Here is a 24,671-nt window from a genome sequence, read left to right as displayed (position 1 = left end):
GATACACCTCGCCGGATCGGTGCTGACAAAAGCTCTCCCACTAACCTTCTTCCAAACGGCGCTCGACGTCGGAGCTGTAGAACCTCTCCAAAGCCCTAGCCAATACCTCTCAAAACCCTAGCCGTCGCCTTCTCTCAAGTTGGTGAAAAGATGCAGAAAAGAATGCTAAAATCGGATTTTAAAGGGCTGGAATTGGGAATCCACACGCCCATTGACACGTCCGAATATGCGTGTAAACCGCAAGTGTACGGGTGTCGAAGTAATAATTACCCCGGTGAGTGGGTAGTCGAATCCACAGGGAACGGAAGTATTAGTAATAACCACTTCTCAATTATCTAGTCGGAATCAATTAATATGATGAAGTGAACTAATTGCAAGCAAAGCAAACGAGTATGCAAGAAATAAAGTAGAAGAGTCTCAATCACTAAGGATGAGGTATTCGGGCAATGATCCCCCTAAGATCTTCCTTGAAGCTCAAGATTCACTAAATGCTTTAGAATCGAGTCTAATGAGTCGAGGTAATCCAACGATAACCAATCCTTGTCTCCAAGCAAAAGGCACTAGTCCCCTACAAGGTCCCGGTGGAGAAATCGACCAATCTCAACACTTCACACCCTATATGACCGCATTATGCTATAAGGAAACCTAAGAGTGAAACCGATTCCGAAATGTAGATCCAACCCTAATTCCCGGCGAAGGATCCTAACCCCCTACAAGGTCCCGGCGGAGAAATCGAGCAATCTCACGCCTCACACCAAATATGGTTGCAAAGAGAATATGGAATACGGAGATAGGAAACACTCAATCGAAGGGGAAAGGGGACACTCCTCCATCTCAAGGCTCACCCTCTCAACCCTCTTTAATCTTGGAAATCTAACTCTAATGGAGACCTCTCACATCAAAGTATTAAATCATGCAATGTAAATCAACCACAAGGATTAACAACACTAGCAAGCAATTAAATCACAAGATTAAAACTCAAGACAACTCGGATTAACTAGAAGCATTAAGAGAATCAATTCAAAATATAAATCTTGGGGTTCACATGCCCAAATACCCACTAGGGTTTAGCCCTCCATGGGCCTAGTTACAAAACAATAATGGATACAATGAAAAGCAATAAAACCCATAGAGAAAACCCCCTCGAATTCGCGCGGATTGGCCTTGATTGGTAGTTCTACGTCTTGAAGGGTTCCTCTCCGAAGCTAGGTCGCCAATGGCTCCCCAAGATGCTATGACGTCGAAGGAACCTATCAAAGTTGGTGAAGAACTCCCTCTCAATTGGCGAAGACCTTCTCCTCAAACCCTAGCCGCCTCTCTCTCAATGTCTATGCTCAAAGCTCCGCAAAAAGTCCCTTTAGAATCGGCCAAAAGGTGTATTTATAGCCTCACAACGCGTCTGTCACGTGCCCCCACGCGCCCGCGTGGGCTGCAGGAATTTCCATGCGGTCGCGCGGAATTTCCACAGTAATTCTGCTACAGTAATTCTGCTACAGCACTTTTACTACAGTGATTTCCACAAACGCGATGATAAACAATCTCCTCTTAAGGCCACACGATCGGGCACACGATCATATGGTAGGCTATACGGCTTTTCCTTCATCAATGCGTCTTGAAAGGTCTTGAAATCTTTACAAGAGGAGGAATGTGGAGACATGGCTGCCTTTGTGCCCTTCCATTAATAACTTGGCTTGCAAAACTATGGAAGTTGGCACACATCTCCTCATACACGAACTCCTCTTGTGTCTTCCAACTTGATTTGTACAAGAACTCCCAATATTATGCCATGATAGCCTATCTTCGCTCCCTTTTGAAATCCTAATGCCTTCACAACCTATATGCATAAAAGAACACCCAATACACGAAATGAGACATAAACTGAATAAAATATGATGCTCAATGTATGTAAAACATGCATAAAAACATGTTCACTCAAGCACTTATCACCCATGTGGGCGCCCTTGTGGATTTTTCACACGGTCATATGGAATTTCCACACGCCCGTGTGGATTCTCTTTTTTCCTATTTTCTCGGGTGTCTGTAAACAATGCTTCTACAGTATTTTTGCTACAATATTCTCTACAATACCCTACTACAGTACTAGCCTGAAATACTCCCGAATCCATACTTTCATCAAGGTAACGCAAACGGTCATACATTTATGTCATGGATCGCCTTGCTTCTTTAATAACAGACATGTTGGTGGAGATCTTGTTCTATATGCACAAGTCAAAATGTTTGAATGTGACTGCCCTTGTACCCCTCCAAATAGTTATGCTAACTTGAGTACGAGGAGGTTGGCACACATTCCTGCATCTGGAACCCGACCTATGTCTTCCTCACGTTTGAACCTTAGCAAGATTTCCTCCAAATTAGTGCATTATGACCCACATTGGCTTCTTTCTCTCATAATCGGCTTCACAACTCTACCTACATAAAAGTAACATAAATACACCCATATTAGCATTAAAACCCGAGAAAATTAATGCTCAACATAAGGAAAGAACGCTTCGCATTCCTATCGCACAAGCACTTATCAGTTAGTCGAGAGGTAGCGGAACGTCTCCTTTCCCCTCCGGTGTGATTTATCCTACTTCTACATTACAAGAGTTTTTTGTGATCACAATAGAGTGAAGTGATGATAAGTGCTTGTGTGATAAGAATACGAATTGTTCTTTCCTTATGATGAGCATTACTTTTATCTGGTTTTAATGCTAATATGTGTGTATTTATGTTACTTTCATGCATATAGGGTTGTCAAGCCAAATCTTATAGAAAGAAGCCAATGTAGATAGTGAGTGTACCATTTGGAGGAAAGGAAATCTTGAGAAGGTTCAAACGTGAAAACATAAGTCGGGTTCAAGATGCTAGAATGTGTGCCAACCTCCTTGTATTCAAGCTAGCACAATGATTAGGAGGGGCACAGAGGCATTCACATTCTAAGTATTCCAGCTTGTGAATGTGTAACAAGATCTCCACCAACATGGCCGTTCATTGAAGAAGCAAAGCGATCTATGACGTAAACGTGTGCCCGTTTACATTACCTCAATGAAAGCATGGTTTCGGAGTGTTTCGGAACGATACTGTAGTAGGGAAACGTAGGAAAAATACTGTAGCATGTACTGTTCACGGCCGGCCGAAGGAGTTATCCAAGAAGCCACAAGGGCGTGTGGAAATTCCACATGCCCGGGCGTTAATTCCACACAGGCCGTGTGAAATATTCACATGGGAATGTGGATTTCCGATTCCAGCCCTATTTAAGATCAATTTCAGCCCCGATTTCAGGATTCTTTTCTCCATCTTTTACCAAATTTGAGAGAAGGCTGCGGCTAGGGTTTTGAGAGGTATTGGCTAGGGATTGGTAGAGGTTCTACGGCTCCGACATCGCTCTCCATTTCGAAGAAGGGTAGTGGGAGAGCTTTCGTCAGCATGGATCCGGCGAGCTGTATCCTAGGCCGGACAAAGGGACCCTTGGACGAGTAGAGGACTCTCCACAAGACCATCGTCACGACCATTGAGGGGGTTTTATATGGCTTTTTCGTTTTTACATTTGATTTCATTGATTGTAATTAGCTCCATCGAGAGCTAAACTCCCTAGAGGGTACTTGGATTGTGAACCCTAGGAAATAATTGTTTCTTTGAAACTTTTTATTATGCTTCAATTAATTGATGTTTTTATTGAGTTCCAATCTTGAATGCATTGATTGTATGAATACTCCCTTAGAGTAACACTAGGGTTGAGAGTTCTTGTTGGTAACCTTTGTGAGTGAGTGACACACCACGAGAGTTAGACAAAGCTAGGTTGGAGAGGGTTGAAAGGGTGAGTCGAGAGGTAGCGGAGCATCCCCTTTTCCCTCCGGTGTGGTTTATTTTACCTCCAATTCCTCGAGTTCTTTGCGGTCATAGTAGTGTGAATGGGCTAAGGGATGACCTTCTACTGGGGCTTAGTTGCAAGTACAATGGAGTGAAGCGTTGAAGTGATTTTAGCATCTAGGGCTTAATTGTGACTAGGGACTTTCCGCCTGGACCAAAGGGTTAAGTCTAAATATAGAAGAGGATTTATCACTTCGAATCCCTAGAACTCATTGCAATTCTATACGAGATTGTTCAATTTCTTCTCAAGCGCATGTATAGGGTTAGGCATGGTTGACCTTAGATTTGGGACCATGTATTAAAGGATCTCCACAACTCATTAATACATTAGTTAGGAAGCATATTAGAGGGTTTTTACACTTGAAACGATTGTCCTAGGTGGATCAATATCCGAGTACCCCATTTATATCGATTGCCTTATCTGTCCTTTACTTGCTCTCTCTCTCTCTCTCTTGTCTCTCTTAGTTTTGTTTGCATTACATCTTGTCAGATAAATCACTATTCATACTTCGCTAGTTAAGAAACAATTTAAGTATTTTTTTTAATCCCTACTCCCTGTGGATACGATACTGATAAGTGCTTGTGCGATATGAATGCGAAGTGTTCATTCCTTATGTTGAGCATTACTTTTCTCGGGTTTTTACAATAATATGTGTGTTTTTATGTTACTTTCATGCAGGTAGGGTTGTGAGGCCGAGTATGAAGGAAATAAGCCAATGTGGATCGTAATGCACCGATCTTGGAGGAAATCTTGCTAAGGTTCAAACGCGAAGACATAGGTCGGGTGTGAGATGCTAGAGTGTGTGCCAACCTCCTCGTATTCTTGTTGGCACATCCATTTGGAGGGGCACAAGGGCAGTCACACTCGAGCATTCCGACTTATGCACATAGAACAAGAGCTCCACCAACTTGTCTATGATTGAAGAAGCAAGTGATCCACGACATGAACGTGTGCCCGTTTGCGTTACCCCGATGAAAGTATGGATTCGGGAAGCAAGTGATCCACGACGTGAACTTGTGCCCGTGTGCCCGTTTGCGTATCCTATACCGGATGAAGGAATCCTTGGACGACGAGTAGAGGACTCTCCACAAGACCATCGACATGACCATCAAGGGGGTTTTTCTATGGATTCATTGCTTTTACATTCTATTTCTTTGATTTTACTTAGCTCCATGGAGTGCTAAACCACTAGTGGGTACTTGGGTATTTATGAACCCTAGGATGTATTCGTTTCATTGAATCTCTTTATTATGCTTTCAATTAATTGATGTTTATTCTGAGTTCCAACCTTGAATGCTTGATTGTATGAACATTTCCCCTATAGTGACACAAGGGTTGAGAGTTCTTATTGGTAACTGATAAGTGCTTGTGTGATATGAATGCGAAGCATTCTTTCCTTATGTTGAGCATTACTTTTCTCGGGTTTTTACACTAATATGTGTGTTTTTATGTTACTTTTATGCAGGTAGGGTTGTGAGGACGAGTATGAAGGAAATAGGCCAATGTGGATCATAATGCACCAATTTTGGAGGAAATCTTGCTAAGGTTCAAACGCGAAGACATAGGTCGATGTGAGATGCTAGAGTTTGGTATTTAAACGTGAAGACATAGGTCGCCCGATTCTAGCCCTATTTAAAGCTGATTCAGCCTCGATTTTGGTATTCTTTTCTCCATCTTTTCCCCAACTTTCGAAAGGGCTTCGGCTAGGGTTTCGAGGGGTATTGGCTAGGTTTTTGGATAGGTTCTACGGCTCTGACATCGCGCGTCATTTGGAAGAAGGTTATTGGGAGAGCTTTCATCGACACCGATCCGGCGAGGTATGTCCTAGGCCGGGCAAAGGATCCCTTGCGACAAGTAGAGGACTCTCCACAAGCCCATCGACACGACCATCGAGGGGGTTTCTTTATAGATTCATTGCTTTTACATTCTATTTCTTTGATTGTAATTAGCTCCATGGAGAGCTAAACCCCTAGTGGGTACTCGGGTATTGTGAACCCTAGGATGTATTTGTTTCTTTGAACCTCTTTATTATGCTTTCAATAAATTGATGTTTATTGTGAGTTCCAACCTTGAATGCTTCATTGTATGAACATTTACCCTAGAGTGACACTATTATTGAGAGTTCTTGTTGGTAACCTTGTGAGTGAGTGACACACCACAAGCGTTAGACAAAGCTAGGTTGGAGAGGGTTGAGAGGGTGAGTCGAGAGGTACAGGAGCATCCCCTTTCCCCTCCGGTGTGATATATTCTACCTCTGTTCCTCAAGTTCTTTGCGGCCATAATAGAGTGAATGGTCTAAGGGATGAACTTCCGCTGGGGCTTAGTTGCACGTGCAACGGAGTGAAGCGTTGAGGTGATCTTAGTATCTAGGGCTCAATTATGGTTAGGGACCTTTCACCTGGACCAAAGGGTTAGGTCTATAATTAGGAAGAGATTTATCACGTGGAATCCCTAGAGTTCATTGCAACTCTATGCGAGTGTGAGGTGTTGAGATTGTTCGATTTCTCCTCCGGGGCATGTATAGAGTTAGGCATAGTTGACCTTAGATTTGGGACTATGTAATTAAGGATTTCCACGACTCACCATTGCATTGATTAGGAGGCATAATAGAGGGTTCTTGCAATTGAAATAATTATCCTAGGCGGAGCATTATCCGGGTACTCCATCTCTATCGATTGTCTTACCCCCCCTTCTTTACTTTTGCTCTCTTTCTTGTTGCTTTTATTGTTGAGAATTGAATCATTATCACACTCCTTATCATTGATCTTTCACATAGCTAAGAATTGAATTAAGTATTTTTATTACCTACTCCCTGTGGATTCGATACCCGCTCACCCGGGATTATTACTTCGACAAACCCGTGCACTTGCGGGATATACGCAAGGGGACCTTGTCAAGTTTTTGGCGCCGTTGCCGGGGATCAGGTATTTAGAGATACTTTGCACTTTGTTTTCTTAGCTATTTCACCATACATTCTGTTTCATATCTTCTCATTCTATCATTGTTCTGATGTTTCCTTATTATTTTTTTTATATAGGAAATGATTAACATGTTTGAATCATTTGGCACTATCACGAGAATGGTTGAACACGTGGAGCAGAAAGTTCAAACGATTGCATGGCATGACATACTGTGTCCTTCTCACCATGAGCAGTGTACAACTCAACAACCAGTAGAAGAATCGGTTGAAGAGTACATCACCAGGATTCAAGGACAAAACAGTGAATTAGATAATGTGATAAAGCAGTTTGAGGAATCCATGTCGGCGTCAATGAGTGAACAGTTGGAGGAAAGTGTAGAAAGAATACTTGCTCAATTTGATTCTTCCTATCAACATCAGAGGCAGGAACTCTTTTCAGTTGGGGTTGCTATTTCAAAAGTAGAACTATGTGGAATGGACATGTTGATATCTGTTGCAGATTGTAAAGAGATATGTACTCAGTTAAAAGAGGAGGAGAATAACTGCAAACATGAGGCAAATGTTTTCAAGGAGATTGATGAATTGAAAGAGGGCGGTTTGCACCCATCAATTGTTGAACCACCAGAACTTGAGCTTAAAACTCTTCCAGCACATTTGGAATATGCATTCTTAATGGAGGACTCTAAACTCCCTGTGATTGTAGCTTCAAACTTGTCTATGGAGCAGAAGGATAAGCTTGTTAGCATGTTGAAAGCACAAATCAGCTATTGCATGGAAGATCTCCGATATTAGGGGTATAAACCCATCATTCTGCACTCATAAGATCCTAATGGAGGATAACTACAAATCTGTGATCCAACCTCAGGGAAGATTGAACCCGAATATGAAAGAAGTTGTTAAGGCGCAAGTAATAAAACTTTTGGATGCGGGAATCATCTATCCCATATCAGATAGCAAGTGGGCGAGCCTAACCCAAGTTGTCCTGAAAAAGGGAGGAATGATAGTGGTGAAGAATGAAAAGAATGAGTTAATCCCCACTAGGACAGTTACAAGTTGGCGAGTTTGCATTGACTATAGGAGACTGAATGACGTCACTCGGAAAGATCACTTTCCTTTGCCATTTATTGACCAAATGTTGGAATGACTAGCGGGATATCAATTCTACTGTTTCCTTGATGGCATGTCGGGATACTTTCAAATTCTAATAGCCCCAGAAGATCAGGAGAAAACCACATTTACTTGCCCTTATGGTACCTTTGCTTATAGAAGAATGCCTTTCGGGCTGTATAACGCCCCTGTAACATTTCAGCGCTGCATGACGGCTATTTTTGACGATTTTCTCAAAAATATTATGGGCATTTTCATGGATGATTTTTCAGTGTTTGGGGACTCTTTCGATGCTTGCTTAAACAATTTGGAAAGAGTATTAGTGAGATGTGAAGAGGCGAATCTCGTCCTTAACTGGGAGAAGTGTCACTTTATGGTGCAAGAAGGCATTGTCCTTGGACATAAGATTTCCCAGGCAGTAATGGAGGTGGATAAGGCGAAGATTGAGATAATTGACAGGCTTCTTCCACCTACGAATGTAAAGGGGATCCATAGTTTCTTTGGTCATGCAGATTTTTACAGAAGGTTTATTAAGGACTTTTCGAAAATCTCCCAACCGTTGACCAAACTTCTGGAGAAGGATACCCCTTTTGACTTCGGAAATGACTGTCTGAATGCATTCAATGTGTTGAAAGAGAAGTTAGTGCAAGCACCAATCCTGACAACACCGAAGTGGGATGAGCCGTTCGAAGTAATGTGTGATGCTAGTGATTATGCAGTGGGAGCGGTTTTGGGTCAGAGAAGAAATAAGCAATTTCAACCGATTTATTATGCTAGCAAAACTCTCACAAGTGCACAAGAGATTTACACCACTACTGAAAAGGAATTATTAGCAGTAGTGTATGCTTTTGATAAATTCAGACCATATCTCATCCTATCTAATGTCACCATGTTCACAGATCATTCTGCACTCCGTTATCTCATGAACAATGCAGATGCGAAGCCAAGATTGATTCGGTGGATATTGTTATCGCAAGAATTCGATATGGAAATCAAAGATAAAAAGGGGACAGAGAATGTGGTTGCCAACCATCTGTCGAGACTAGAAGGTTGTGAGCGGCAAGAACCGGTAAACAAGGAAATTAATGATTTTTTCCCTGAAGAGCACTTGTATGCGGTACAGGAATTAGAATCAAAAGATGTTCCATGGTTCACAGATTTTACGAATTATCTATCAGGACGGGTACTGAAGGGGGGTCTAAGCTTTCAGCAGAAGAAGAAATTTTTCAGTGACCTTAAGAACTTTTTCTGGGAAGATCCTTACTTGTTCCGTATTTGTGCAGATCAGGTGGTTCGAAGGTGCCTATCTAGAGAGGAAGGTTGGAACATCATTACGCATGTCACTCAGGCCCAGTGGGGGGCATTATGCTTCAAGTTGAACTGCAGAGAAGGTTTTAGCCGCTGGGTTGTATTGCCCAACCTTATTCCAAGATGTTCATCAGCTTGTTTTACGATGTGATAGTTGTCAAAGGGCTGGAAATTTATCGCGAAGGGACGAGATGCCTCAAAATCCCATGTAATTCTTCGAGGTACTTGATGTTTGGGGAATTGATTTTATGGGACCATTTCCAAAGTCCAATGGAAATCAATACATTCTGGTGGCAGTTGACTATGTTTCCAAGTGGGTGGAAGCCCAAGCTCTTCCAACTAATGATACACGAACTGTGGTGAAGTTTTTGAAGAAGCTATTTACCCGCTTTGGAACTCCAAGGATCATTATAAGCGATCGGGGAACCCATTTCTATAATACACAACTGGCGAAAATGTTAAAATGCTATGGGGTTCATCATCGTCTAGCTGCTCCTTATCATCCTCAAACAAGTGGGCAAGTGGAGGTCACAAATAGAGAGCTCAAGAGAATATTAACCAAATTAGTGGAACAAGGGAAACGAGACTGGTCTGAAAGATTGGATGACACACTTTGGGCTCGTAGAACAGCATATAAAACTCCAATAAGGACCACTCCCTATAATTTAGTGTATGAAAAATCTTGTTATTTACTGGTGGAATTAGAGCACAAAGCATATTAGGCAATTAAAGTGATGAATTTCGATTTGCGCAAATCTGGAGAGCAACGAATGTTACATCTCAACGAGTTAGACGAATGGAGGATGAAGGCATATGAGAATGCAAGGATATACAAGGAGAGAATTTGGAAGTGGCATGACAAGCATATTAAGATGCTAAAGGACTTCAAAGCAGGCGATCGGGTATTACTGTTTAACTCTCGTTTACGTTTATTTCCGGGGAAACTCAAATCGAGGTGGTCTGGTCCGTATATCATAACCGAAGTTTCACCCAATGGAGCCATTGAGATTAACCATCCGGAGAAGGGCACATTCAAAGTGAATGGACATAGGCTGAAACCATACTATGGCAGAGAGATTTGCAGTGACAATAGAGAAGTATTCTTCCTCCATGAACTCCCATGAGGTAAGGCAAGGTACGTCAAGCTTAGTGACGTTAAACAAGCGCTTCTTGGGAGGCAACCCAAGTGTTTACTGTTTTCTTAGCTTTTAGTTTAGTTGTTTGCATTAATTATTTGTTATGTGTTGGTGTTTTAATCTATTAGATGTTTGTGCTGAGATTTCCTTGTGAACTTTGAGTTTTTTTTTTTAATCGTGTGTTTTCATGTAGAATTGGTGAAATTTGGTCGTGTGAGCTCTATTTCGTGTTTTTCACTGGTAAAATTTGCATAATAGGGCAGGCTCTGAGTGTGTAAACATGTTTAGAAATTTTCTGCAGAGTCTGCAGATTTTTCAAAGTCATCCAGAGAAAACACACGGGCGTGTGGAATTTCCACACGCCCGTGGGTGTATACTGCGAGCTCATCCCGAGAAGGCACAGGGACGTGTGGCTGCCCCTGTGAACGACCATGCGACTGTCACACGCTCGTGGGTAATTTCTGCACGGGCGTGTGAATTCCTGTAGAGTTGGGCAGATTTTCCCGAGAGCACACAGGGGCGTGGACTCGCCCCTGTGAGCGACCTTGTGAACCACGCACGGGCGTGGGTAATTTCCGCACGCCCGTGTGAAACCCTGCAGAGGAGTTCTCTCCATCCCGAGAAAACACAGGGGCGTGCAGTTGCCCCTGTGAATTGGGCATGTGAATGTCCACGCCCGTGGGGATTTTCCACACGGGCGTGTATAACACTTGGTATTTTTCTCGGATAACCAGAGAAGTCACAGGGGCGTGCGTCTTCTCCTGTGGGTCGGACGCACGGGCGTGGGTATTTTCTACACGCCCGTGCACGAGCGGTCAGTGTCAAATGTGTGCTTTCCCAAGAGAGCACAGGGACGTGTGTACGCCCCTGTGGTGCTCTTGAAGTGAGGCGCACGGGCGTGGGGAATTTCCACATGCCCGTGTGGATGCACAGAATTCCAAGAGATGTGATTTTTTCCTTAAAACCCTTGTGATCCGTCTCATTCTTCATCTCCAGTCGCCAGAGAACAAATTCTTATCATCTGTTCGACTGTTCATCGTTGTTTTGGGAGGATTTTGCTTCATATATCATACCGATTTTCAAAGTCTTCAGAGTTTTCACAATATTTCTTCGGTAACCTTTTCATCCTCTTTTCTTCGCCAACTCTTGTTTTTCACAGATTAAATATCTTTGATTGCGAATTTCCATGCATGGTATATGTTTAAGAAGTGTTTAGAATTGGTTTTAAATCAAATTTTGAGAGTTGTTGTGCACCCGTGCGGGAGCTTCAACACCATGCAGATCCACACGGGCGTGGGTAATTTCCACAAGCCCGTGTGGAATTCTGCAGTATATTGCTTTTGAGATTCTTTGATTGTTTTCTTCTTTTGTACTACAGATATGTCTCCTCGCATGAAGAAAAATGAAGTGAAGCATCTCAGACTCACACCACCCGAGCCATTACACATGGAATTCTCAAACCCCGAGCATCAAGCTCGATTCGAGAGACTTTCAGCACTCGGGTTTGGGCAGACTTTTTTCGTACATTTGCAAGTGCTGAAAGATATTCAGCAGGGTGATGAGGTGACTAATGAAATTAAGGATATGCTAGTGGTGGGAAGCTGGAGGAGGCTGCTGATGATCAGTAAGCCAGCTTTCCGCGCATTGACGCTAGAGGTTTTAGCGTCTTTTGAGTTTTATTTAATGCACAGGAGATTTGATACCATGGAGGCGATACAGTTTTGAGCATTCGGGCATCCATTCTCCTTGAGTGTCACTGAGTTCGCAATTCGGACAGGCCTGTACGATTTCGCTTATACAGGTACAGTGGAGTATGGACGATTACCAGCAGATTTTCCAGTATCTGTGACTCCATATCATGCGTATAGGATTTTGTGTGGCCACGGGGAGTATGAACCGGGGTTGTCGAAGGCCTCTAGCTTATCCCGGTTCAGCTACAGATATGTATACGCAGTTATCAGCAGGTCCGTGACAGGTCGAGCAGATAACACAGCTACTTTGACCAAGCTGGATTTGCTCTTTTTGTACTCCATGGCCCGCAATGTACCACTTCACTTGGGATGCATACTGGCGGATATTCCGCAGTACCAGGGTCATTCGATGAGAGTGAGTTTATTGTTTGTTGGCCCCTATATCACCAGACTTATTTTGGGAATGGGTTTGGGAGACGCCTTACGTGGTGCTGAGAGGACAGTTGTGCCTACCCCTCTTGCGTTTGATACTATCAGGATGATGGGGTTGGTACGGAGGTTTGGGCCAGGAGTCTATATTCTTGCTACAGCTACCGCAGAGACCACCAGGAGCGAGGGAGATACTGCGAGGGGTGTCCAGCAGATTCCCACACCTTCTGTAGCACCGGGTATTCGAGCTTATGTTCGTATTGAGAGGCTGGAGACTGATGTGAGAGCGATTCGGACTGAGGTAGCGGAGCTCCAGGCTATGCAGTCGGCTTTCTACGAGATCTACTGAGATCCAGACCTTCAGTTCCTCTAGCACCTCCATCCTCTACCCCGGCACCGGTAGACCAACTATGTGCTTCACCAGCAGCTGCAGCAGCACCGGCGCCTGAGAGCAACACTGACACTTGATTTTCCCTTCCTTTACTTTCTTGCATTTTATTTTATTTTATTTTTCCTGTTTTTAGAGTTTTCACTCAGAAAGAATTCTCCTTCTGAGTTTATTTTCATTTTGCATCATCGAGTTGTATTCATTGCTTTATCTTTTATATACACTCGATTTATTTTGCCTTTATTGAGCTTCACTGAACCCCCTCGTGTATGCGTGCAGATGGTTTGTCTTCTTGGGAATTGAGACTTAGTCATTGGCACGGCGAAGGTACTGCGGTACTTGGCCGTGTGAGCTTCACAACCCGTTGGAACACTACTCCCAACGAACTAGCTTCATCAAACGCCACACTAGGAGTCAGGGGAGTATTGTTTTGATTGCTTCTCCCACATTTGCTTTTGAATGATTTATATTTTGAGTGAGCTTGCATGTGTATATTGGGGACAATGTACAACTTAAGTGTGGGGGGGAGTTTCATAGTGCACACATCTTTTCTATTGCTCTTGATTGTTATATGTTCAGATAGCCAATGGGGGTTCACCTTAGTTGCAATGATTGTATTTTTGAGTTTAGGAGAATTTCTAACATTGAATGTTTTCATGCTTTAGTTCTTGCTAGAATTTCTAGGAATTTTTGCCCGATTTATACTTAGTGCACTACTCAATCTTTGAACTCTATTGGAAACTCATGTTCGATGTTAAAGGGACTAGTTAGGTTTATTTTCTTGTGCTAAATTTTTAAAAAAAAAAACAAAAACAAAAACAAAACAAAAAAAAAATGGAAAATGAAAAGAAAGAACAAAATAGTTTTATTGTTTATTTGTGCTTGTTGGGTGGAAAGAGCTACCACCTATGTAGTATGAACCTACTCTCATAAGTCGGATACTAGCTATGACCTAATGAGAGAAAGAGCTATCTCATAGGATAAGTGAAAGCTACCACTCCGGTATAAAGAGCTACCACCTCGAAAGTGTGAAAGCCACCTTAGCGGCCGCTTTGGAAAGGGCTACCTTAGAGGATGTGTGAAGCTACTACCATCTTTGAAATTGTTTCACTTTTGTAGATAAATAAGTCCCTTGTACTTAGAATTTTGAGGAGTATACCTTGGGTTGTTTTGAGTGAGTTCACACACGTACACGATTTCGGGTTTGTTGTCCTTTTTTATTCAAGTTTTTAGCTAGAGCTTTGATTTTTTGTTTTTAATGTTGAAATTTCCCTTACTTGTAGAATGCTCTCTTTGTATACTTTGGTGAACCTAAGGCCAAGCACTTTCAATATTTTCTTCATCGATGCACAGAATGTTTAATTTTTGCTTGAGGACAAGCAAAAGCTTAAGTGTGGGGGAGTTTGATAAGTGCTTGTGTGATATGAATGGGAAGCATTCTTTCCTTATGTTGAGCATTACTTTTCTTGGGTTTTTATACTAATATGTGTGTTTTTATGTTATTTTTATGCAGGTAGGGTTGTGAGGCCGAGTATGAAGGAAATAGGCCAATGTAGATCATAATGCACCGATTTTGGAGGAAATCTTGCTAAGGTTCAAACGCGAAGACATAGGTCGATTTGAGATGCTAGAGTGTGTGCCAACCTCCTCATATTCGAGTTGGCACATCCATTTGGAGGGGCACAAAGGCAGTCACACTCGAGCATTCCGACTTATGCATATAGAACAAGAGTTTCACCAACGTGTACACCATTGAAGAAGCAAGTAACTGTAGCAACATTGTAGTATGTACTGTAGCAGCACTGTTCACAGCCGGCCGAGAAACCAGACAAATAGAGAATCCATACGGGCATGTGGAAATTATCCACGCCCGTGTGGAAATTCTGCATGGGCGCGTGGAGCATCCACGCCCGTGTAGTCACCCGATTCCAGCCCTATTTAAAGCCGATTCAGCCCTGATTTTGGTATTCTTTTCTCCATCTTTTCCCCAACTTGCGAGAGGGCTTCGGCTAGGGTTTCGAGTGTATTGGCTAGGTTTTTGGAGAGATTCTACAGCTCCGACATCGCACGTCGTTTGGAAGAAGATTATTGGGAGAGATTTCGTCGGCACCGATCCGGCGAGGTGTGTCCTAGGCCGGACAAAGGATCCCTTGCGACGAGTAGAGGACTCTCCACAAGACCATCGACACGACCATCGAGGGGGTTTCTTTATGGATTCATTGCTTTTACATTCTATTTCTTTGATTGTAATTAGCTCCATGGAGAGCTAAACCCCTAGTGGGTACTCGGGTATTGTGAACCCTAGGATGTATTTGTTTCTTTGAACCTCTTTATTATGCTTTCAATAACTTGATGTTTATTGTGAGTTCCAACCTTGAATGCTTCATTGTATGAACATTTCCCCTAGAGTGACACTAGGGTCGAGAGTTCTTGTTGGTAACCTTATGAGCGAGTGACACACCACAAGCGTTAGACAAAGCTAGGTTGGGGAGAGGGTTGAGAGGGTGAGTCGAGAGGTACAGGAGCGTCCTCTTTCCCCTACGGTGTGATAGATTCTACCTCCGTTCCTCGAGTTCTTTGCGGCAATAATAGAGTGAATGGTCTAAGGGATGAACTTCCGCTGGGTCTTAGTTGCACGTGCAACGGAGTGAAGCATTGAGGGGATCTTAGTATCTAGGGCTCAATTGTGGTTAGGCACCTTTCACCTGGACCAAAGGGTTAGGTCTATAATTAGGAAGAGATTTATCACTTGGAATCCCTAGAGTTCATTGCAACTCTTTGTGAGTGTGAGATGTTGAGATTGTTCGATTTCTCCTCCGGGACATGTATAGAGTTAGGAATAGTTGACCTTAGATTTGGAACTATGTAATTAAGGATTTCCACGACTCACCATTGCATTGATTAGGAGGCATAATAGAGGGTTCTTGCACTTGAAACAATTATCATAGGCGGAGCATTATCCGGGTACCCCATCTCTATTGATTGCCTTACCCCCCTTCTTTACTTTTGCTCTCTTTCTTGTTGCTTTTATTGTTGAGAATTGAATCATTATCACACTCCTTATCATTGATCTTTTACATAGCTAAGAATTGAATTATGTATTTTTATTCCCTACTCCCTTTGAATTTGATACCTGCTCACCCGGGATTATTACTTCGACAAACCCGTGCACTTGCGGGATATACGCAAGGGGACCTTGTCAATAACCTTGTGAGTGAGTAACACACTACGAGCGTTAGACAAAGCTAGGTTGTAGAGGGTTGAGAGGGTGAGTCGAGAGGTACAGGAGCGTCCCCTTTCCCCTCCAATGTAATAGATTCTACCTCCGTTCCTCGAGTTTTTTGCGGCCATAATAAAGTGAATGGTCTAAGGGATGACCCTCCGCTGGGGCTTAATTGCGAGTGTAAAGGGGTAAAGCATTGAGGTGATCTTAGTATCTAAGGCTTAATCTTGGTTAGGGACCTTCCACCTGGACCAAAGTGTTAGGTCTATAATTAGGAAGAGATTTATCACTTGGAATCCCTAGAGCTTATTGCAACTCTATGCGAGTGCGAGGTACTGAGATTGTTCGATTTCTCCTCCGGGACATGTATGGAGTTAGGCATAGTTGACCTTAGATTTGGGACTATGTAATGAAGGATTTCCATGACTCACTATTACATCGATTAGGAAGCATAATAGAGGGTTCTTGCACTTGAAGCGATCGTCCTAGGCGGAGCATTATCCGAGTACCCCATCTTTATCGATTGCCTTACCTTCTCCTTTACTCGTGCTCTCTTATTTGTTGCTTTTACCTTTGAGAATTGAATCATTGTCACACTTATCACTATTGATCTTTCACATAGCTAAGAAGCAAATTAAGTGTTTTTATTCCCTACTCCTTCTGGATTCGATACCCGCTCATCCGGGATTATTACTTTGACAAACCCGTGCACTTGTGGGATATACGCAAGGGGACCTTGTCAAGTTTTTTGTCGCCGTTGCCGGGGAGTAGGCGTTTAGAGATACTTTGCACTTTGTTTTCTTAGCTATTTCACCATACATTCTATTTCCTATCTTCTTATTCTATCATCGTTCTGATTTGTTTTTCTTTCTTTTTGGGTGCAGCTCCAGGTTATGACCCGAGGAAATCCCTCAGTATTGGTTGAAGGAGATCCTGAGCTTGAATGTGCACTTAGAAAAAAAGGGAAATAGCCTGTGCAAGAACAGTCTAATTTAGCTGATTTGGAAGTGGAAGGATCTGAAAACATGGCAGAACAGAACGAGCAACAACGAACATTATAAGATTATGCCAGACCTTCAGTGTTGGGGACACAATCGAGTATCGTGCATCCCCCGATTACAGCTCAGAACTTTGAGTTGAAGCCGGCATTCATCCACATGTTGCAGCACTCCGCACAGTTCAATGGTTTGGCCGATGAGGATCCAAACAGTCATATAGAGAGTTTTCTCGAGGTGTGTGATATGCTGAAGATAAACGGAGTGACGGATAATGCCATCAACTTGAGAGCCTTCCCATTTTCCCTAAAGGGGAAAGCGAAGCAGTGGCTACACTCATTACCTAGAGCATCGATCACCACATGGGAGGAGATGGTAGAAGCTTTTCTTGCCCGTTATTTCCCTCCCGAAAAATCTGCAAAGCTTAGGAATGAGATCTCATCCTTTGTTCAGTTGGAATTGGAGTCTCTATTTGAGACATGGGAAAGGTTCAAGAGCTCCTCAGAAAGTGCCCGCAACACGGATTCCCGGAGTGGATGATTGTTCAAAACTTTTATAATGGTTTGAACCCGAGTACAAGGTAACTCTTGGATGCGGCAGCAGGAGGTACCTTAGGTAGCAAGACTCCCAATGAAGCTCGGCAGTTAATTGAAGAAATGGGGTTAAACAGCTACCAATGGAACGCTAGGGAGAAGAAAAAAATGGCCGGTCTCCATGAAATAGATGCGGTAACTTCATTGGCGGTTCAAGTGGAGAGTTTGAGTAAGTAGTTAGATCTTCTAACTTCAAATAGAGTGGCGCCCGTGACTAATTGCAACGGGTGTGATGGAGGACATGCTCCCTCCGATTGCCCGATTTCTATTGGTGATGTTTCTTCGGTGGAGAACATTGATTTTGTAGGTAATGGCATGAGACCTCAAGGAAACCCATATAGCAATACCTACAATTCGGGTTGGAAGAATCATCCCAATTTCTCATAGAGTAATCAGGGTCCACAAAAAGGCCATGGGGCCACCGGGTTTCCAATAACAACAACAAGCCCCTCAAGTGGAAAATAGAGTCTCAGGTTTGGAAACCCGAATGACTGACTTAGAGAAGCACTTGGCTAGATTTGTTCAATCTGCAAATACAAGGTTTGAATTAGTCCAAGCTACACTTCGCAACCACACCACCTCTTTGCATAACCTTGAAAATCAGGTAGGGCAAATTGCGAAGTCTCTCTCCGAAAGGCCACATGGAAGCTTGCCGAGCAATACAGAGACCAACCCTAGAGAGCATGTGAAGGCGATCACTTTGAGAAGTGGTCATGAGGTTGAAGGTAGGCGTCCGAGTAAGAAGCTAAAAGAACACGCACCCGAGCTTATAGAGGTAGAAGAGGGGACAAGCAAAGAGAAAGAGGTGGCAACCCAACCTTTCAAGCCAAGAATCCCTTATCCCTCTATATTGAAAAATGACCAAGGGGATGAACAGTACAAGAAGTTCCTGAGTTTGTTCAAGCAACTCCACATCAATATTCCTTTTGTTGAGGCATTGGCCCAAATGCCTAAGTATGCGAAGTTCTTGAAAGACTTGTTGACCAACAAAAGGAAATTGGAGGAGAGTGCTTCAGTGATTTTAGATGCTTCATGCTCGGCGGTATTGCAAAAGAACATTCCGAACAAGAAGAAAGACCCGGGAAGCTTCATCATTCCGTGTAATATTGGCAATTTAGGTGAGGAAATGGCATTGGCGGACTCAGGGGCTAGTATCAACGTCATGCCATACACTTTCTTTCAAAAGCTAGGCTTGGGCGAACATAGGTCTACTCGGATGACCTTGCAACTAGTGGACCGAATAGTGCGGCATCCGAAAGTCATCATTGAAGACGTGCTTGTCAAGGTGGACAAGTACATTTTTTCGGTTGACTTTGTAGTGCTAGATGTCGATGAGGATGCGGATGTACCCTTGATACTTGGGAGACCATTCTTGCAGACTTCCAAGGCATTGATTGACATGGACGGCGGAGAGCTCATATTGAGAGTTGGAGATGACAAGCTCACATACCGCCTTGCTGAAGCCATGCGGCATTCTCTTGATTTCGATAATACTTTATATTTTCTAGACACTACTGATGAGATTGTTGATGAATACATGCAGGAGATGTTCAATCCGGATCCGTATGAAGGTTTGTTCGACCAAGAGGAGGATTATGAAGAAGTAATGATGCTTGGTTCGACAGAAGAAGTACCATCTACCCCGGGGATCTTGAAGAAAGTGCTCCGGAAAATGAAGAGGGCTAGGAGACATCACTGGAAACACTCCAAGGCTATTGGAGACGTACGTGAACCGAAGAAGTTGGATACTAGGCAGGCTCTGAGTGTGTGACCATGTTTTTTTCATTAGAGACGTACGTCATTTGAGCTTTATTCCATGTTTTTTTCATTGGTAAAACTTGCATACTAGGCAGGCTCTGAGTGTGTGACCATGTTCAGAAATTTTCTGCAGAGCCTGCTGGTTTTTCTAAGGCATCCAGTGAAGACACACGGGCGTGTGGAATTTCCGCACACCCGTGGATTTGTATTGCGAGCTCATCAAGAGAAAGCACAGGGGCGTGTGACTGCCACTTTGAACGAGCATGCGACTGTCACACAGGGGTGTGGACTCGCCCCAGTGGGCGACCTTGTGAATTACACACGGGCGAGGGTAATTTCCACACGCCCGTGCGAAATACTGCAAAGGAGTTCTCTCCATACCGAGAAAACACAGGGGCATGTGGGTGCCGCTGTGAGTTGGGCATGTGAATGTCCACGCCCGTGCGGAATTTCCGCATGGGCATGTAGAACACTTCTTATTTTTCTCGGATGTCCAGGGAAGCCACAGGGGCATGCGGCTGCCCCTGTGGGTCGCGGGCATGGGCGTGGGTATTTTCCACACGCCCGTGCGAGAGCAATCAGAATCGAAGGAGTGTTTTCCCGAGAGCGCACAGGGGCGTGTGTTCGCCCCTGTGGCTCCCTTGTAATGAGGCGCACGGGCGTGGGCAATTTCCGCACGCCCGTGTGAATGCATAGAATTCCAAGAGACGCGATTTTTTCCTTAAAAACCTTATGAACCGTCTCATTCCTCATCTCCAGTCACCTGAAAACTACTTTTGATCATCTTCTCGACCGATCACCATGGTTTAGGAGGATTTTTCGTCGCACATCTTGCCGATTTTTAGAGTTTTCGTATTTATTTCATCGGTAATTTTCTTTGCCAACTCTTGTTTTCATGGATTAAATGTCTTCATGAGCACGAATTTTCATTTAAAAATGCATGGTGCATGTCTAGAAAGCATCTAGACGTGGTTTTAAGTTGAATTCTTGAGAATTGTTGTGTACCCATGCGGGTTTTTCACGCCCTGCAGGTCCACACGGGCGTGGGTGATTTCCACAAGCCCGTGTGGAATTCTGCAGTATACTATTTTTGAGCTTCTTTGATCGTTTTCCTTTTTTTGTACTCCAGATATGGCACCTCGAGTGAGGGAGAATGAAGTTAAGTGTCTCAGAGTCACCCCACCCGAGCCAATACACATGGATTTCTCAAATCCCGAGCATCAGACTCGATTTGAGAAACTTTCAACACTTGGTTTGGGTCAGACTCATTTTGTGGATTTGCAAGTGCTAAGAAATATTCAGCGGGGTGATCAGTTAGCTGATGAGATTGATGAGATGCTAGCAGTAGGAAGCTGGAGGAGACTACTGACGATCTGTGAGCCAGCTTACCGCGCATTGACGCTTGAGGTTTTAGCGTCTTTTGAGTTTCATCTGATGCATGGGAGATTTGATACTATGGAGGTGATACAGTTTCAGGCATTCGGACATCGATTTTCCATGAGTGTCACTGAGTTTTCAATTTGGATGGGCATGTACGATGTCGCATATACAGGTACAGTGGAGTATGGACAGTTGCCTGTGGATTTTCCAGTATCAGTGACTCCACATCATGTGTATAGGATTCTGTGTGGCCATGGGGAGTATGAACCTGGGATGTCAAAGGCCACTAGCCTATCCTGGTTGAGCTACAAGTATTTGCACGCAGTTATCAGTAGGTCTGTGTCAGGTCGAGCCGATAACACAGCTGCTCTGACCAGGCAGGATTTGCTCTTTTTATACTCCATGGCCCGCAATGTACCGATTCACCTGGGGCATATTAGCAGATATTCTGAAGTACCAGGGTCAGTCTTCAAGAGTGGGTTTATTATTTGCTGGCCCTTACATCACTAGGCTCATTTTGGGAATGGGTTTGATGGATGATTTATGTGGTGCTGAGAGGACATTTGTGCCTACCCCTCTTGCGTTTTAGACGATAAGGATGATGGGGTTGGTACGGAGATGTGGGCCAAGGGTCTATAGTATTTCTACAGCTACCCAGAGACCGCCAGGAGCGGAGGAGATACTGCAAACGGTTCCCGACAGATTCCTGAACCCCTCGCAGCACAGGGTCCTCGAGCTTATGATCGTATTGAGAGGCTCGAGAGCGATGTGGGTGAGATTTGGACCAAGATAGCGGAGCTCCCAGCTACCCAGGTAGTGCAGTATGCTGAGATATTAGACCATTTCGACATGATACAGCGGCTACTGATCGGCAGGCCGCTGGTTCCCCCACCACCTACTCCGGTATCTCCTTCACCACTTCCGCTAGCATCCTTCGATTTAGCACCACCACCAGCAGCACCGGATCCCGAGGGCGACACCGACACTTAACTCTACCTTATTTTCCTTTATGCATTTTATTTTTAGACTTGTTCACTCAGAAAGGATTTCCCTTCTGAGTTTAGTTTCATTTTGCATCTCGAGTAATATTCATTGTCTATCTTTTATATATACTCGAGATATTTTGTTTTTATTGAACTTCACTGAACCCTCTCGTGTATGCGTGCAGATGGTCTTGTCATCATGGGAATTGAGACTTAGTCATGGGCACGGCCATAGTGTTTTGGCACTTGGCCTTGTGAGCTTCACAACCCGTCGGAACAATACTCCCAAGGACTTAGCTCCATCAAACGTGACACTAGGATTCAGGGGAGTCTTATTTTGATTGCTTCCCCCACATTTGCACTTCATTTATATATTTTGAGTGAGCTTGCATGTGTACATTGGGGACAATGTACAACTTAAGTGTGGGGGGGAGTTTCATAGTGCACACATCCTTTTTATTGTTCTTGATTGATATACATGCTCACATAGCCAATGGCGATTCACCTTAGTTACAATGATTGTATTCTTGAGTTTAGGAAAAAATTTTAACATTGAATGTTTTCATGCTCTAGTTGTTGCTTGAATTTCTAGGAATTTTTACCCGATTTACACTTAGTGCACTACTCATTCTTTAAACTCTATTGGAAACTCATGTTCGATGTTAAAGGGACTAGTTATAGTTGTTTCTTGTGTTAAATTCTGAAAAAAAAAAATACAAAATAGTTTTATTGTTTATTTGTGCTTGTTGGATGGAAAGAGCTACCACCTATGAAGTATGAAGCTACTCTCATAAATCGGATAATAGCTATGCCCTAATGAGAGAAAGAGCTATCTCATAGGATGAGTGAAAGCTACCAGTCCGGTAGGAAGAGCTACCACCTCGAAAGTGTGAAAGCCACCTTAGCGGCCGCTTTGGAAAAGGCTACCTTAGAGGATGTGTGAAGCTACTACCATCTTTGAAATTGTTGTGACTTTTGTAGATAAATAAGTCCCTTGTACTTAGAACTTTGAGGAGTATACCTTGGGTTGTTTTGAGTGAGTTCACACACGTACACGATTTCGGGTTTGTTGTCCTTTTTTATTCAAGTTTTTAGCTAGAGCTTTGATTTTTTGTATTTAATGTTGAAATTTCCCTTACTTGTAGAATTCTCTCTCTGTACACCTTGGTGAACCTAAGGCGAAGCACTTCCAATATTTCCTTCATCTATGCACAGAATGTTTAATTTTTGCTCGAGGACAAGCAAAAGCTTAACTGTGGGGGAGTTTGATAAGTGCTTGTGCGATATGAATGCAAAGCGTTCATTCCTTATATTGAGCATTACTTTTCTCCAGTTTTTACACTAATATGTGTGTTTTTATGTTACTTTCGTGCAGGTAGGGTTGTGAGGCCGAGTATGAAGGAAAGAAGCCAATGTGGATCGTAATGCACCGATTTTGGAGGAAATCTTGCTAAGGTTCAAACGCGAAGACATAGGTCGGGTGTGAGATGCTAGAGTGTGTGCCAACCTCCTCGTATTCTAGTTGGCGCATCCATTTGGAGGGGCACAAGGGCAGTCACACTCGAGCATTCCGACTTATGCACATAGAACAAGAGCTCCACCAACTTGACTATCATTGAAGAAGCAAGTGATCTACGACGTGAACGTGTGCCCGTTTGCGTTACCCCGATGAAAGTATGGATTCGGAAAGCTATTCAGGATGGATACTGTGGCAGAGCACTATAGCCCCGATTTCAGCATTCTCTTCTCCATCTTTTTCCCAACTTGAGAGAGGGCTTCGGCTAGGGTTTTGAGGGGTATTGGCTAGAGTTTTGGAGAGGTTCTAAGGCTCCGACATCATCATTCCTTAGGAAGAAGGCTGGTAGGAGAGCTTCCGTCGAGGCGCATCCTATATCGGACGAGGGAATCCTTGGATGACGAGTAGAGGACTCTCCACAAGACCATCGACATGACCATCAAGGGGGTTTTTTCTATGGATTCATTGCTTTTACATTCTATTTCTTTCATTGTACTTAGCTCCATGGAGAGCTAAACCCCTAGTGGGTACTTGGGTATTTGTGAACCCTAGGATGTATTCGTTTTAATGAATCTCTTTCTTATGCTTTCAATTAATTGATGTTTATTGTGAGTTCCAACCTTGAATGCTTGATTGTATGAACATTTCCACTAGAGTGACACTAGGATTGAGAGTTCTTGTTGGTAACCTTGTGAGTGAGTGACACACCACGAGCGTTAGACAAAGATAGGTTGGAGAGGGTTGAGAGGGTGAGTCAAGAGGTATAGGAGCATCCCTTTTCCCCTACGACGTGATAGATTCTATCTCCGTTCCTCGAGTTCTTTGAGGCCATAATAGAGTGAATGGTCTAAGGGATGACCCTCCGCTAGGGCTTAGTTGCGAGTGCAACGGAGTGAAGCGTTGAGGTGATCTTAGTATCTAGGGCTTAACCGTGGTTAGGGACCTTCCACCTGGACCAAAGGGTTAGGTATATAATTAGGAAGAGATTTATCACTTGGAATCCCTAGATCTCATTGCAACTCTATGCGAGTGTGAGGTGTTGAGATTGTTCGATTTCCCCTCCGGGACATGTATGGAGTTAGGTATAGTTGACCTTAGATTTGGGACTATGTAATGAAGGATTTCCATGACTCACTATTTCATCGATTAAGAAGCATAATAGAGGGTTCTTGCACTTGAAGCGATCGTCCTAGGCGGAGCATTATCCGAGTACCTCATCTTTATCGATTGCCTTACCTTCTCCTTTACTCGTGGTCTCTTACTTGTTGCTTTTACCTTTGAGAATTGAATCATTGTCACACTTATCACTATTGATCTTTCACATAGCTAAGAAGTGAATTAAGTGTTTTTATTCCCTACTCTCTGTGGAT

The 24,671-nt window shown here is 43.4% G+C and overlaps 1 non-coding gene across 1 annotated transcript; it reads right to left on the bottom strand.

Annotated features, from left to right (window-relative positions):
* Positions 1 to 17,491: 17,491 nt before the first annotated feature.
* On the bottom strand, positions 17,492 to 17,597 carry LOC120250785. Its single transcript, XR_005533122.1, has one exon. It is a non-coding gene; the product is annotated as a small nucleolar RNA R71 (small nucleolar RNA).
* Between the last annotated feature and the right edge of the window lie 7,074 nt (positions 17,598 to 24,671).

Source organism: Dioscorea cayenensis, chromosome 19 (genome assembly GCF_009730915.1).
Source record: "Dioscorea cayenensis subsp. rotundata cultivar TDr96_F1 chromosome 19, TDr96_F1_v2_PseudoChromosome.rev07_lg8_w22 25.fasta, whole genome shotgun sequence".
In the NCBI taxonomy this organism is placed as follows: Eukaryota; Viridiplantae; Streptophyta; class Magnoliopsida; order Dioscoreales; family Dioscoreaceae; genus Dioscorea; species Dioscorea cayenensis.
The sequence above is the reverse complement of the archived record's forward strand: the minus strand, read 5'-3'. Positions and strand labels throughout refer to the sequence as shown.